The sequence below is a fragment of the Triturus cristatus genome, chromosome 2_2, assembly GCF_964204655.1.
Source record: "Triturus cristatus chromosome 2_2, aTriCri1.1, whole genome shotgun sequence".
Lineage (NCBI taxonomy): Eukaryota > Metazoa > Chordata > Amphibia > Caudata > Salamandridae > Triturus > Triturus cristatus.
In genome coordinates, this window is record NC_140582.1 from 452,501,359 (window position 1) to 452,515,620 (window position 14,262).

The window sequence follows — 14,262 nt, forward strand, 5'->3', positions numbered from 1 at the left end:
ATCAATAAAGAGAGGGTTGGTGAAGATTAAAAAAAAAAAGAATTCTCATTTTAGTAGTTTAGTCAGTATTTGTGTTCTTTTTATTCAAATTAGTTGCAAATCAATTACAGAAATGATGAGAAATTAGATTGGTTAGAACAAACATAGAGAAATAAAAACAGTGTGTTCCATTCAGAATACAGTCCCTGTTCTAAACTAAAAGATATTTCCTATCCTAAAAAGAACCCAAACAGATTTCCTTATGGTAAAGAGCAAATAGATTTCCGCCAGAGAAAGGATTGAACTCTCCATAAAGTGTAGTTCTGGAGACCCAGACGAGTTCCCTGGACAATTGCAGTAGTAACCAACTATGTAGGTGAGAAGGAGAGAATCACAGCTGTAGCTATGATCAGTATAAAACAGAAAAATCTCCTCACAAAGCATAAGGAAAACCAAGAAATCACCATAAGCAGTAGCTTATGGCAAGTCGGGCCAGCACAGCAAATTGCCAAGGGGCATGGCAAGATAGGGGTGCATAGAATGAGAACCCCTCTAGCTAGGGACATGTACAATATGTGTAAATTTTTCCGCCAAACATGTTGCAAAAACAGGTGAATGTGTCATCAGCGTCCAATGGTGAGAGATCTTTCAATGGTTTTTCGTCTTCGTCCTCGGTTTCTCACGGTAAACGTCCAGGCCAGAACGAAGTCAGTCAGTAATGGCTATAATGTATTACTACGAAGGTTCTTTTGAGAACCTTTTGCAAGCCTACTCTGTTAGCTGTCTGGTGTCTCATCGTATAACAACGAGCTACTCTATCAAATCAAACATTTGAATTCTGGTATGTCCTGGTTAGATCACGAAATGTAAGCTGCAGCAAGCATTGTCTTTTCATTAATACACTTGATCATTATGTATGTGTGGCAACAAATACAAATATAATTACTATGAAGTCATATGGAGTGAGGAAAGAGGGAATACATTTTTCAGGAAACAACACGTTTCACAAAAAGTCAAGCCCTAGAGATCAATTATAACCTTAAATCACTGTTTTATGAAAATCATTTATATTCTTAAAGGGACAGAGTTGAATAAATGAATAGTGCGGCCTAGCAAGTGGAGAACGATAGAAATGAAAGCTTTCTGCACAAAATAAACAAACATTTTTACTTTTCTATGGTAAATAAGTCCCGTCCGACCCGTGAAGTACGATTCGTACAGGAAAAATACATACGGATCGGCCCGATCCGTACGAATCGGATCGGGAAAAGTTGTACGAGATGGACCCGCACACTTTTCCGCACGAATCGTAAAAATACAGCCCGACCGTACAAGTACGATCCGGACCGGCTTTCCGATTTACGAATCGTATGGAAAACGTCCCGTACTCGGGGAATGACTTTACCCGCTACGAAGCGAACTTTGTACGACTCGTATCCCGGGAAAAGTTGTTCCAGGGGTACGAGTGGTACAGGGGTACCAGTCGTACATACGAGTCGTACAGGGGTACAAGTGGACAGGGGTACGAGTCATACATACTAGTCGTACAGGCCCCCCCATAAATATGTGCGCACCTTACAACAACATGTATGTACGCACCGTACATACGTAATGTTGGGGTACGCACCGTACATACACAATGCATGGGGGTGTATGCCTGTACGACTCGTACCCCTGTACGACTCGTATGTACGACTCCTACCCCTGTACGACTCGTACCCCTGGGAACATGTCGGAGTACGACTCGTACTGCGGAGAACGTCGCGTATGAACTTTTACGGCTGTTTTTGGCTCCCGTAAGAAAAGAGCCGTACGGAGAGCTGTAGGGACGAATCGTACTTGCTGGGCTGGAAACCGCTGCTTAAATAAGTCCGGACGTCGCGTAAAGGCTGTTCCAGATCCGAATCCTTGTTTTTTTTACCTGTACGGTCTTTTGTACGATTCGTACGGAAAGAAGCTTTCTGTACGAATCGTACTTCCTAGGTTGTAAGGAAAGTTTACTGGGTACGAGTCGTACGGAGAAAACGCTCCGTACAAGGATTCGTACAGCCTTTTTCCAGGATTGGAATCGGCCCCATAGTGTGTTTCTATACTTATGTGTGGTGAATTTTGCGTAACAACTTTCAGCTTCCTCATAGGATTTCCCAGTTTGGGCAACAACAGCAAGGCAAATAGGGGCCCAAGGCAGAGGATACAGTTTGGTCTTAAAAATGAATTCACATTACTTCTCTCTCAAACAATTAGCTAGAAGTAAAAGCCCACATGTTTTGCTTTAATGTGAAAACACTATTTTTTTTAATGCTCGTTTAATACTTCAATGCTTAAACAGCATTATTATACTTGTGTTAGCACTTTTTAACAAATATACAGCTTTAGCCAATACAGGGCTACAGTGAAAGTCAGTCACTCCCAATGTTTATAGACTTGGAAGTATTTTGCCTTCAAAAAATGAGTAACGACTCCCAAACTGTAGGCATAAAAATTCATGTCTTCCTCTTCAAATGCGTTACCTTACGCTCTGCTATCCTCCTCTTCTGTATTTATGGTCTCATTCACAAAGCCCTTTATGTTTGACAACAATCTACAAAAGGATACCTGCCAAGCTTACATGGTTTTATTACTATGTAGTTTTTTTCCACAAGTGCATAGAAGTTATGTGTTTGGATCAATGTGTGGTTTGACATCATCCACAAACTTGTGAGCATTCGCAAACTTCTGTCTGATAAAGCAGGAAAATCTAGCTTAAATCTTTGTTAACAAAATTAATAATTTGCCTAAAACATTTTTGTCCAAGCACATACAATAAAGTATCACTAAATGTAGGAAAATGTGCTTCTATTAAACCTATACAAGCTTGGGTGCAAAGTTAACATTTAGCTTGTTTTCACATTGACAAGTAGCAAATTAGTGCAAAACGCAGTAATCTTCCATTTCTATCGTATTTCCATTGCTAGGCCCAGACTAGGCCTTACTTTTCTTTCTATCCTTTCTTATTTTCGCTTTAATAAACAAATGGCTTTAAAGAAATACTGAACCATGCACAAATGTGTTTAATAAATGACCCAAAGGGCCTGTGTGTTGACTTCATAAAATGCATTTCTATTTTCCAAACTACTTGTTCTCATTGTATTTAGATAGTTTAGCTTTCACATACTCATACAATGGTGAGTAGTGAACAGTATATTAAAACAATAATGTTTACAATAAGACGTGAAACCCATGATTTAACCAGGACATTGCAAACAAAATGTTTCTGTCTTTAGAGTAGTTCATTTTTACGCAGTGGAAGACTGAATAGCTAATAGTTAGACATTGCTCATGGGAACCCAAAGCAAATGTTACAAATACATCAAAGTCCAGCAGCTTACTGATACTCTTAAGTAGTACCCTGTTGATATTGTGCGTTTTTAATGAGAAACGAAGGAAGAAGCTGCTGACCATCGGATGGTTTCTCTTCATTTGCTTGAGATGATCTAACACCGAAATGGCTTGATACATGTGTTTTTGTTTTTCTACAACAGGGCATTTTTCCTAGTTAGGGCCGACTCTTAGGGACATTTCTTATGAGCTCAGTCTCTTTTGACTTGAGAGATTCGCTGTAAGCTACTGCTGATGGCTCTTTGTTACTTGCCACTTTGACAGGGACCTTTTCTGATTTATTTTCTCTTCTCATGCTTATACGAGTGTAGCTACCTGTAGGAAAGTGCTCTTTTTGACATGATCACCCCCACATTTTGCCTGGTATTTGATATTATTTCAAATGGTACTACTTGTGAAGACATATCTGCATGAAACGATAGGCCCCTGTGCTGGTCAGCTCTATTGCTGCCAGTTCAAGTGAACAAAGGAGCCATTTTAAGTACATGTGCTGGACACTGGTGAAAACGAGTTCTCCAGCTACTTGATGGCTTCCCTAAAAATGTGGATGTTTGGTATCAAACATCTCGCATTAATAAACCCACCCTGATGGCAGTGTTGGATTTATTGCTACTGGCCCCCAAAGGGCACCTTAGCTACTAGTGTGCTGACTGTCTGGTTTTCGTCATTGTGCAACCAGGGACAGGTTTCTGACCCCAAGGGTGAGGGCCTTTGCTCTCAGGAGGCCAGGAAGTGATCATATAGGGGGCATAGTGACCCCAGGGGTCAGTAGCCCATTAACTTCTACCCTACACTCCCCTAACACCCCTAAATCCAGTATTTAGGGGAGTCCTTGGCACCAGAAAATCAGATCCTGATGACCTACAAAGAAAAAGGACAATGAAGAGCCTCGAAAGCAAAGACTAAAGAAGAGCCCTGCCAGCCTGTCTGCTCTTCACCGTCAAATTGCGCCAAAAACATCTTGTCCTCCAAAGTCTGGGAGGACGGCCTGCCTTCAATAAAGACTCAAGAGCTCCTGTGGAGCAGCGGTGCAGCTCTCCTGAATCCTGCAGGCATACCAAGCACCCCTGCACCCGAGACCCCCAGCCCATGTCGAAGTTATCCCATGGTATCAGCATGGTCCCCAAGCCCTTAAGAAACAGGACCCACTCTGGCTTCACCACTCGTGAACTCCTCATCACCTGCAGCCACTGATTGGAGGCCCCCTCCACCTTGAGTGCTCCTGGACAAAAAAAAAAAAAAGAAAACAACACCTCAAAGACCTTCTGCACCCGACGGCCCCGGCCCAAACAGAAATGGACCACCTGGTGTTGCAAGACTTGAACCTTCCTGTTGGTTCAGCCTGACTGGCTTCCCAGTCAAAACCTGCAGCCTTTTTTCACTCAGACTGATCCCCATAGACTAACATTGGCCACCTAACGCTGCATTGCACTATTGCACCCAGCCGCCCTCGTGCCGCTGGAGGTGATCTGCTGGTGCTGCCTTGGATCTTGTCAGATACTCACATTAAGTCCTGGCAATTAGTCTCGTAAGTCACTGTCCTGTACCTGAATATCATACGTGTTATTCCTCCCATAGTATTTCTCTTGAAAAATATACTTACCTGATCATATTGATGTGGGTGCCCAAACTTACCTAAAGATAAGTGTTATTTTTATAAATTGGTGTGGATCTTCTTATTGAGTTGTTTGTATCATTTATTGACTACTGTGTGTATTTGCAGATGTCTTACACTCCTCTCTGATAAGCCTAGGACTGCTCAACAACACTTCCCCTTAGAATAGCACCTTGGGATTGCTAGAGCAAGCCCTAGTCAACTCAAAAGGTAACCCCTGGACTCTTTGCACGATATACCTCATTGTGATATATCATATGAAGAGCCAGCTTCCTACATTGATTGTGCATTGATGGGATACAAGGCTTGATATCTGTTGTACCACTTGGTTAATGAGTGATTCCATGAAGGAATCCAAAATTGTCGTTAGTTAAAATAATTTTTTCCAATTTCATTTTTTTCTAACTTGTTTCAAACCTAGCTGTTAGGGCCTTTTGCCTTTGCTAAATCCAACGATGAAACAGTTTAGAATTTAAAAAGTATATTAGTAGCTAGGCCCAAAAGTTATTTTTGAATTTTTTGTAGTTTTCAAAAAATGTCCCAATTTTAGTAACAATGCCTTCTACAGGGGATCTGGTTCCAGGGCGCGACCTGACCCCTTATCTGCAGCTTTCAATGTGGCAGCTAAGGGCCCTCTGTAAAACTTATAAAATCAAAACAGGCTCAACTCCTACCAAGGCAAAGCTCCAGGAGCTCTCAGCAGAGTATGAGAAAGACCCTCCAGAGAATGGCACTGTCCCCCCTGAGGGTCAGGATGGAGACAGTGGACAGGAGGAAAGCTTAGAGCTTCCCCTCCCCGGGAGAGAAGACCTCCCAGAGGAGGATCTTGCTCTCAAGAGACTAACCAAGAGGGCTGAATTAGACACCAAAATTCGGGCTATAGAGAAAGAAAGAGCTGAGATGGGCTTTGGAGCCATCTCCGGTGGCAGCAAAATAATAAATAGTGAACAAGAAGAAGCTTTTGACCCTCAGATCCCCAGAGGGATTGTCCCTAAATACACCAAGGGTGATGATCTCACCAAATGGTTTAGAGCCTTTGAGAGGGCTTGTAAAATGAAGGAACTCAATCAAAAGTATTGGGGCTCTCTTTTCTGGGAGCAGGTCTCAGAAAAGTGTATGGATAGGCTCCTGACACTGAATGAGACAGATGCTGAGTCTTACGATCTCATGAAGGATACCCTGGTTGAAGGCTATGGAGTCACCACTGAGGAATACAGGATCAGGTTCAGGAGGGCTCGGAAAACCCAGAGTCAGACTGGGGTAGATTTTGTAAACTTTTCAGTGAAAACACTAGGTGGCTGGTTGAAAGGTAACAATATGCAAGACTATGATGGGCTTTATTATCTTATTATGAAAGAGCAACTGTTGAGTAATTTTGTTCCAGAGAAATTACATCAGTACCTGGCAGACCTATGTCCCCTCCCCTTTCAAGATTTTGGGAAAAAGTAGACCACTGTGTCAAGATAAAGGTAACCAAGACAATTCATAGTGGGGTGACCAAAGAAAATGGGTTGCTAAGCAACCCAAAGGGAAAGATGGTGACAAGACTAAAAATAAAAACAAAGAGTCTTCTCAAGGCCCTCAAAATCATGTTCAGAATGGTGTTCCCTGAGCCTGTACACAGTCTAAGGTTGGGTACCAGAGTAAGAACTGGGTTCCCAACAAGGCTTTGTACCATGATTACAAAGCCAATGGGATCCCAATTGGAGACCTTAGCTGTCCCAACAAAAGGAATCCCCCTAGTGCACCTGCAGCAACTGCAGTGGTAAGTCTCCAGATAGGATCCCACGTGAGCCCTGACCATGTCAGAGAGTTCACTAAAGCAACGTTAGTGTCAGAGGGTGGGGTGGATGTAGCTGTTCAGTCTGTCTGGCCCATTAGCATGGAAAAATACAGACAACAGCCTCATATTAATTTGACCAGAGTTGAAGCACTGAGAGGTACAGGTGCAAGTGTCACTATGATGACTGAGAAACTGATACTCAGAACTAACCCTGGGCGTAGTGGGCGTAGTGGGGCTACGCGGAGCATCACAGAGTGTGCCCAAATCTACGCGCACCCGCACACTCCGCGTAGCCCCACTACGCGCCGCCCGCCTCCCTCCCACCCTCATTTTAAAATTACTTAGAAAGTTAAAAATAAAGAAAATTACTTACCTGAGCTGCCGCGTCCCGGGGCTCCATCTTCCTGATTCCTCGCTAGCTTCTTCCTCACAAATGCGCATGCGCGCCCGTGCATGCGCATTTGTGAGGAAGAAGCTAGCGAGGAATCAGGAAGATGGAGCCCCGGGACGCGGCAGCTCAGGTAAGTAATTTTCTTTATTTTTAACTTTCTAAGTAATTTTAAAATGAGGGCTGGAGGGAGGCGGGTGGCGGGCAACTCTGCTCCGCCCTGGCGTGTGCGTAGTCTGCCTGCTACGCCTACTTTGTGAAGCGCGAAGTAGACAGCACTATGGACACTCCGCGGGCGGAGCGGAGCACTGCGCCCACCCTTACTCAGAACAGTATCTGCCTGGTGAGACATTCACCGTCGTAAATGCTGACAACCAAACTAAGGTCCATCCCATGGCAATGATGTCCTTAGAATGGGAAGGGGTTATTGATCAAAAGAAGGTGGTGGTATCCTATGCAATTCCTGTAGCCTATTTGCTAGGATATGATCTGGAGCCCTCAGCATGGGTTGAGGTCTAAAGAAAGAACAATGCAGCTATGCCGGGTATACCTGAATGGGTGTGTGTGAAAACCAGAGAACAATGCAAATCCCCTGGTGAAAAAGAGGAGTTGGAGCCTGAAATGATCGCCCAGCCCTCCAAGAGAAAAGGCAGGAAGGACTAGGAAACCAGCTTCAAATCAGACACAAGCTCAGGTCCCCTCTTCTCAGGGAGAAGACCTGTCATCCCCCCAGGGAACTGAACCCCAGGAACTTGGGCCTTACACGGCAGAGCTCCTGGGTTCAGGGGGACTCTCTAGGGACGAACTGTGGCAGGGACAGAAGACCTGTGCCACTCTTGAAAGCCTTTGACAGCAAGCTGCTGATCATGAAAAGGGAGATGTCAGTGGCTCCAACAGAACATATTGGGAGAAGGGACTCCTTCACACTGAGGCCAGAGACCCCAAACCTAGTGACAGTAGGAGAGTGTTAGTGCCTTAGATGAATAGAGAGTTTCTGCTCACTTTGGCTCTTGACATCTATTTATCTGGGCATCTTGGCCTGGCCAAAACTTGGAGTAGGTCAGTTACCCACTTCTACTGGCCAGGTATGTCCCAGAAGGTGAAGGGGCCCGATTCACAGAACAAACTTAAGACTAAATCCTAAACTTAGTACCATTCTGGTATTCACAGAATGCACTTAGTACTTCTGGTATTCACAGAATGAACTTACTACTTTTGCTATTCACAGAATGAACTTAGTACTTTTGCTATTCACAGAATGGATTTACGACTCCTAAACTTACGTCCGCACTCGGGCCGGAATTTCCGGCCCGGAGGCGGAGCTTCCGGCCCGGAGGCGGAGCTTCCGGCCCGGAGGCGGGGCTTCCGGGCCGGAGGCGGAGCTTCCGGCCCGAAGGTGGGGATTTCGGCCGATTTAGCTATGGCTGAAATCTCCACATCCGGACCGGAAGCTCCGCCTCCGGCCCGGAAGCTCCGCCTCCGGCCCGGAAGCTCCGCCTCCGGCCCGGAAGCCCCGCCTCCAGGCCGGAATTTCCGGCCCGAGTGCGGACGTAAGTTTAGGAGTCGTAAATCCATTCTGTGAATAGCAAAAGTACTAAGTTCATTCTGTGAATAGCAAAAGTAGTAAGTTCATTCTGTGAATACCAGAAGTACTAAGTGCATTCTGTGAATACCAGAATGGTACTAAGTTTAGGATTTAGTCTTAAGTTTGTTCTGTGAATCAGGCCCAAGGAGTTTTGTAACTCCTGTTCCACCTGCCAAGCCAGTGGCAAACATGTGGCCACAGAGAAGCCCCCTTAATTTCACTTCCAGTGGTTGGCATTCCCTTTGAAAGGGCAGAGGTTGATGTTGTTGGCCACCTGGACCCTCCAACAGCTTCAGGGAACAGATTTATACTGGTGGTAGTGGATAATGCTACCAAGTACCCTGAAGCAATTTCCCTTAGGATTACTACAGCTCCTGCAGTGGCTAAGGCCCTTATTGGTATCTTTACAAGGGTTTTCCTAAGGGGGTGGTGTCAGACAGAGGTGCAAACTCCATGTCTGGCTACCTGAAGGCAATGTGGGCTGAACGCGGGGTAGCATACAAGTTTACCACTCCCTATCACTCACAAACAAATGGTTTAGTTGGGATATTCAACAAAACCATGAAAGGTATGATTGGTGGGCTCCTTGAAATACTCTGTAGGAGATGGAATGTCTTACTGCCATGTCTGATTTTTGCCTACAGAGAAGTACCGCTGAAGGGAGTAGGATTTTCTCACTTTGTACTTCTGTTTGGTCATCCTGTAAGGGGACAATTGTGTCTACTGAAAGAAGGCTGGGAGAGACCTCCCAAAGAGCCTAAGCTTGACATAGTGGGACTATGTACTTGCCCTTCATTCTAGGATGGCTGAATACATGGAAAAAGCACCCAAAACCTTGAGGCCAGCCAAGAGCTTCAGAAGCTCTGCTATGACTAAATGCCTGCAATGGTGGAGTACCAACCATGCCAGGAGGTGTGGGGTTTGGAGCCTGTGGCTCCTAGGGTCCTCCAGGACAAAAGGAATGGACCCCAGCCTATTCTTGAAAGAAAAGGAGAGGTCACCAATCTGGTGGACTTTGGCTCTTGCAGGAACCCCAAGAGGGTCATCCATTTAAACAACCTTAAAACGTATCATGACAGGGATGAGATAGCCATGCTGATGGTCACTGATGAGGATCAGGAGGAAGATAGCAAACCTCTCCCTGACCTCCTCTCACAGAACCCTGAAGATGGGTCAGTGGAAGATGTTGTCTTTTCATGCACCCTCTCTGTCCAACAGAAGGCTAACTGCAGGCAAGTAAGGCAACAGTATGCTGAGCTCTTCTCTTTGACTCATGTCAGACAAGCTGGTGTACATATGATGTGGACACTAGGGATAGCCTACCTGTCAAAACAAAAATCTACAGGCAGTCTGATCAAGTCAAAGAGAGCATCAAAGCTGAAGTAAGCAAGATGATGGAATTTGGAGTTATTGAATCGTCTGAGAGCCCCTAGGCCAGCCCTGTTGTCTTAGTCCCAAAAGCCTCACACCAACAGTAGAAAATCCAAGCTTAGGTTTTGTGTGGACTATAGGGGCCTCAACGCAGTAACCAAGACAGATGCACACCAAATTCCTTGGGCTGACGAATTGATTGACAGGTTAGGACTAGCCAAATTTCTCAGCACATTTGATTTGACATCAGGGTACTGACAAATTGGTATGTCCCAGTTAGCAAAAGAACAATCTGCATTCTCACCTCTCAACCCCAGATGGTTTACTGTTATGCCTTTTGGACTAAAGAATGCCCCTGCCACCTTTCAAAGGTTTGTGAACAAAGTCCTTGCTGGGTTGGAGACCTTTAGTGTGGTATATCTGGACGATATAGCTGTTTTCAGCTCCACTTGGCAGGATCACCCGATCCACCTTGGAAAGGTCCTTGAGGCTCTGCAGAGTGCAGGCCTCACTAGCAAGGCAAGCAAGTGTGAGATAGGGCGGGCTCTGTTGTATACTTGGGCCACCTTGTAGTTAGTGGCCAAGTTCAACCCTAACAACCCAAAAATCCAGACAATTGTGGACTGGGTAGCTCCAACAACCCATACTCAAATCAGGACATTACTTGGCTTACTTGGTACTAAGTTTGTGAAGGGATATGGGTCAATTGTGGCTACCCTCACAGAATTGACCTTCAAGAAAATGCCAAAGAAAGTAAACTGGACAGTAAGCTGTCATAAGGCTTTTGACACTCTGAAGAAAGCAATGTGCTCAGCACCCATTCTAAAAGCTCCAGATTATTCAAAGCAGTTCAAAGTGCAGACGGATGCCTCTGAAAGTGGGAAAGGAGTGGTAATACCCTAAACCAATGAGGATGGCCATGACCAACCTGTTGCTTTCATAAGCAGGAGGGTCCTCCCCAGAGAGCAGCATTGGAGTGCCATTGAGAGGGAAGCCTTTGCTGTGGTTTGGTCCCTGAAGAAGTTGAGACCATACTTGTTTAGCTCTCACTTCCTTGTTCAAACTGACCACAGGCCTCTCAGATGGCTGATGCAAATGTAAGGTGAAAACCCTAAACTGCTGAGGTGGTCCTTTTCCCTACAGGGGATGGACTTTACAGTGGAGCACAGACCTGGAAATGAACATGCCAATGCAGATGGCATTTCCAAGTTTTTCCACATAGAAGATGAAGACTCTCTATGGTAAGGTTAGTCTTATTCTCGTTCATTTGGGAAGTGGTTATGTAGGAAAGCACCCTTTTTGTTATGGTCACCCCCACATTTTGCTTGGTATTTGATGTGATTTCGACTGGAAGTGCTCTGGGTTCCTGCTAACCAGGTCCCCAATGGTGCATCTCTTTCCAAAAACTGTGCAATTGTACTCCAATTGGCAATACCTTTAGGACACCCTATAAGTCTCTAGTAAGTGGTAACCCTTGTACCTAGGGCAAGGTGGCTTAAGGGCTGCAGCATGAATTGTGCCACTGTAAAGGACCCCTCAGAAAACATACAGACTGCCACTGCAGGCTGCGTGTCTTGGTGTAAAAAAAGTGAAAACACAACATGGTACATCTCCCTGTTTGCCATGTCCACAAACGCTTCATGTAGTGGGGAGTGGGGAACATCCTTTACCCCACATGCATAACTCGGCAGTGCCATTACCCCGCAGTTTTTACTCCGCAAAATCTTTTACAATGCAGGGCTTTACACCACAAACTATTACAAGGCATTCCCCAAAGTAACGCCACAGTGAAGTTAGAATAGTAAATTGCGTTGTAAAGGGGAATGTGTTGTAATAGCTTGCAGTGTAAAGCACTGCATTATAAAAGATTTTGTGGAGTAAAAACTGTGGGGTAATGGTACGTGGAGTAAAAGTGTGTGCAGTAAAGTGTCCTATTCCAGGTAGTATGGGTAAGTCACCCCCACAGCAGGCCTTACGGCCCTAAGGCAGGGTTCAACTCTGCTACATGTGAGGACATAGCTGCATGAGCCGATATGCCCCTGTGCTGGTCAGCTCTATTGCTGGCAGTACAAGTGAACAGGGGAGCCATTTTAAGTACATTGATAAATGTATAACACGCATGGCTACTTAATAAAACATCCCGGCACTATAGGTTTGTGTTGGACACTGGTGAAAATGAGTTCCCCAGCTACATGATGGCTTCACTGAAAATTGGGATGCTTGGTATCTAAAATCTCATTTTTTGTTTGATCTGCTTATTAAAGGTTTTGTTATTGTAAGCATGAATATACAATGATACACCCTCCTTGATAACATCATACAGAGCCAGTAGGTGAAGAACAAGCCTGAAACACAAATCATCCATACAAGAGCATAGATACATCCATCCATTTTTGCATGACTGATATCGACACACAGCATTTCCCACCTGTCATATGACTCCTCCCACCGCCCAAATTGCTGCTCAATCACGTTATGGTACATTGAAAAACTTTAACTTTGCAATACTTGTCGATTACAGAAGTAAAATGCTTATGGCTTCACTCCGCCATATCACAATAATCTGTTTAGTAAGTCAAACAATTTTATAAATAACAAAAATAAGAAAGAAAAAAAAAACACACGACCCCTAACGTGGGAGGAACTATCGAAAAGGGGGTGGGAAGGGAAATAGGGGCCTCAAAGAGGTATGGAACGGAATACAGATTCCCGGCTGTCATAGAGGGGGATCCCCATCGGCTATCCTAAGGGTGCACAGCCTGAGTGCCAGGAGAAAACACCACCCTGTGTGGGGTACGAGGGACATTGTCCGCACAGCAATTCAAAACTGGGGCCGTAGATTTACACACATAATAACGTTCTATGCATCCGGAGTGGGGACATTCATCTGTCCGTCTGGTGTCGACAACCCATGTAATGCACACGGCATAGTATTCTATGCAGCGGAAATGGGAAATTTATGCAATCCCTTCATGTCCTCCCATACCAGGGAAACCGCTTCAGCCTTCACCCAATTTAGCATGGAGAGGAACCAGGCCTTTGTCGGTTTGGGCTCTACTGCCTTCCACCGATGGGTAATTAATCGCTTGACCACAATGAAACCCAGATCCAGAAACCGGGTGGATGCTTTGTGTTTTTTGTGTCTGGGAAAATACACCAGTGATGCAAGTCTCCCACGTGCACGGCACAGTAAGCATGCAAGGCGGGGCAGGCCCAAAGCATATGTAGAAGATCCACGTCCTCCAGCTTGCAGCGCGGACAGCACGCATCCTGTCTATGATAGTACCGATTAATTTTGTCCGGGGAGAGATAAGCTCTATGAACAATGTAAAATTGTATCTAAAACAGGCGTTTCTGGGGACCTGTTTGGGACTTTCCAGGACCATGGACCACTCCTTCTCTGAATATGGCCTCCCCCGGTCAGTTTCCCATTTAACTCATAATGGCATTAAGTCCACTAGGGTATGCTCCCTGATTGATTCTGCAAACCATTTCACTAGGTGACTCCCTGTACCCAGAACGTGCGCATATTGCACCAAAAGATGATTTTCAGGTTCCTGCATAATGTCTCCCACCAGCATCTCATCGTGGCCGTCCAGGAGGTGTGATTTAGAAATTGGCCTGGGGGAACGCCATCTTCTTCCGTAATGGCTAGAAATGATCGTAGTGTGCCCTCTCTGTATAGATCCCCCATGGTGGTTATACCAGCCTCTTCCCAGTCGGTAAGGTCCGTATTCCGTACATGTCCCTGCATGGTCAGGTGTCAATAAATCTCATTTAAATAAACCCACAATGATGCCAGTGTGTGATTTATTGATACTGGCCACCAGAGGGCATCTTAGAAGTGCCCCCCGAAAACCTACCAGCTTCTGGTGTGCTGACTGGCTGATTTTCACCAGCCTGACATCAGAGACAAGTTTCTGACCTCCAAGGGTGAAGGCCTTTGCTCTTAGGAGGCCATAAACCAAGCCTGCTTCAGGAGAGGGTGCTTACACCCTCGCCAACAGGATGACCTGCAGATTAGCATTCCAAGGTAAGGGAGCTTTAAAGCGCCCACCGTCTTTGTTCTGCAAATCTGGCTTCTCTCACAGGAGAGAAAGCCAACCCTCTTTATCCAGAGCCCTTTGGCACCTGGAAAGGTGGGGACATTAGCTAGTCAAATA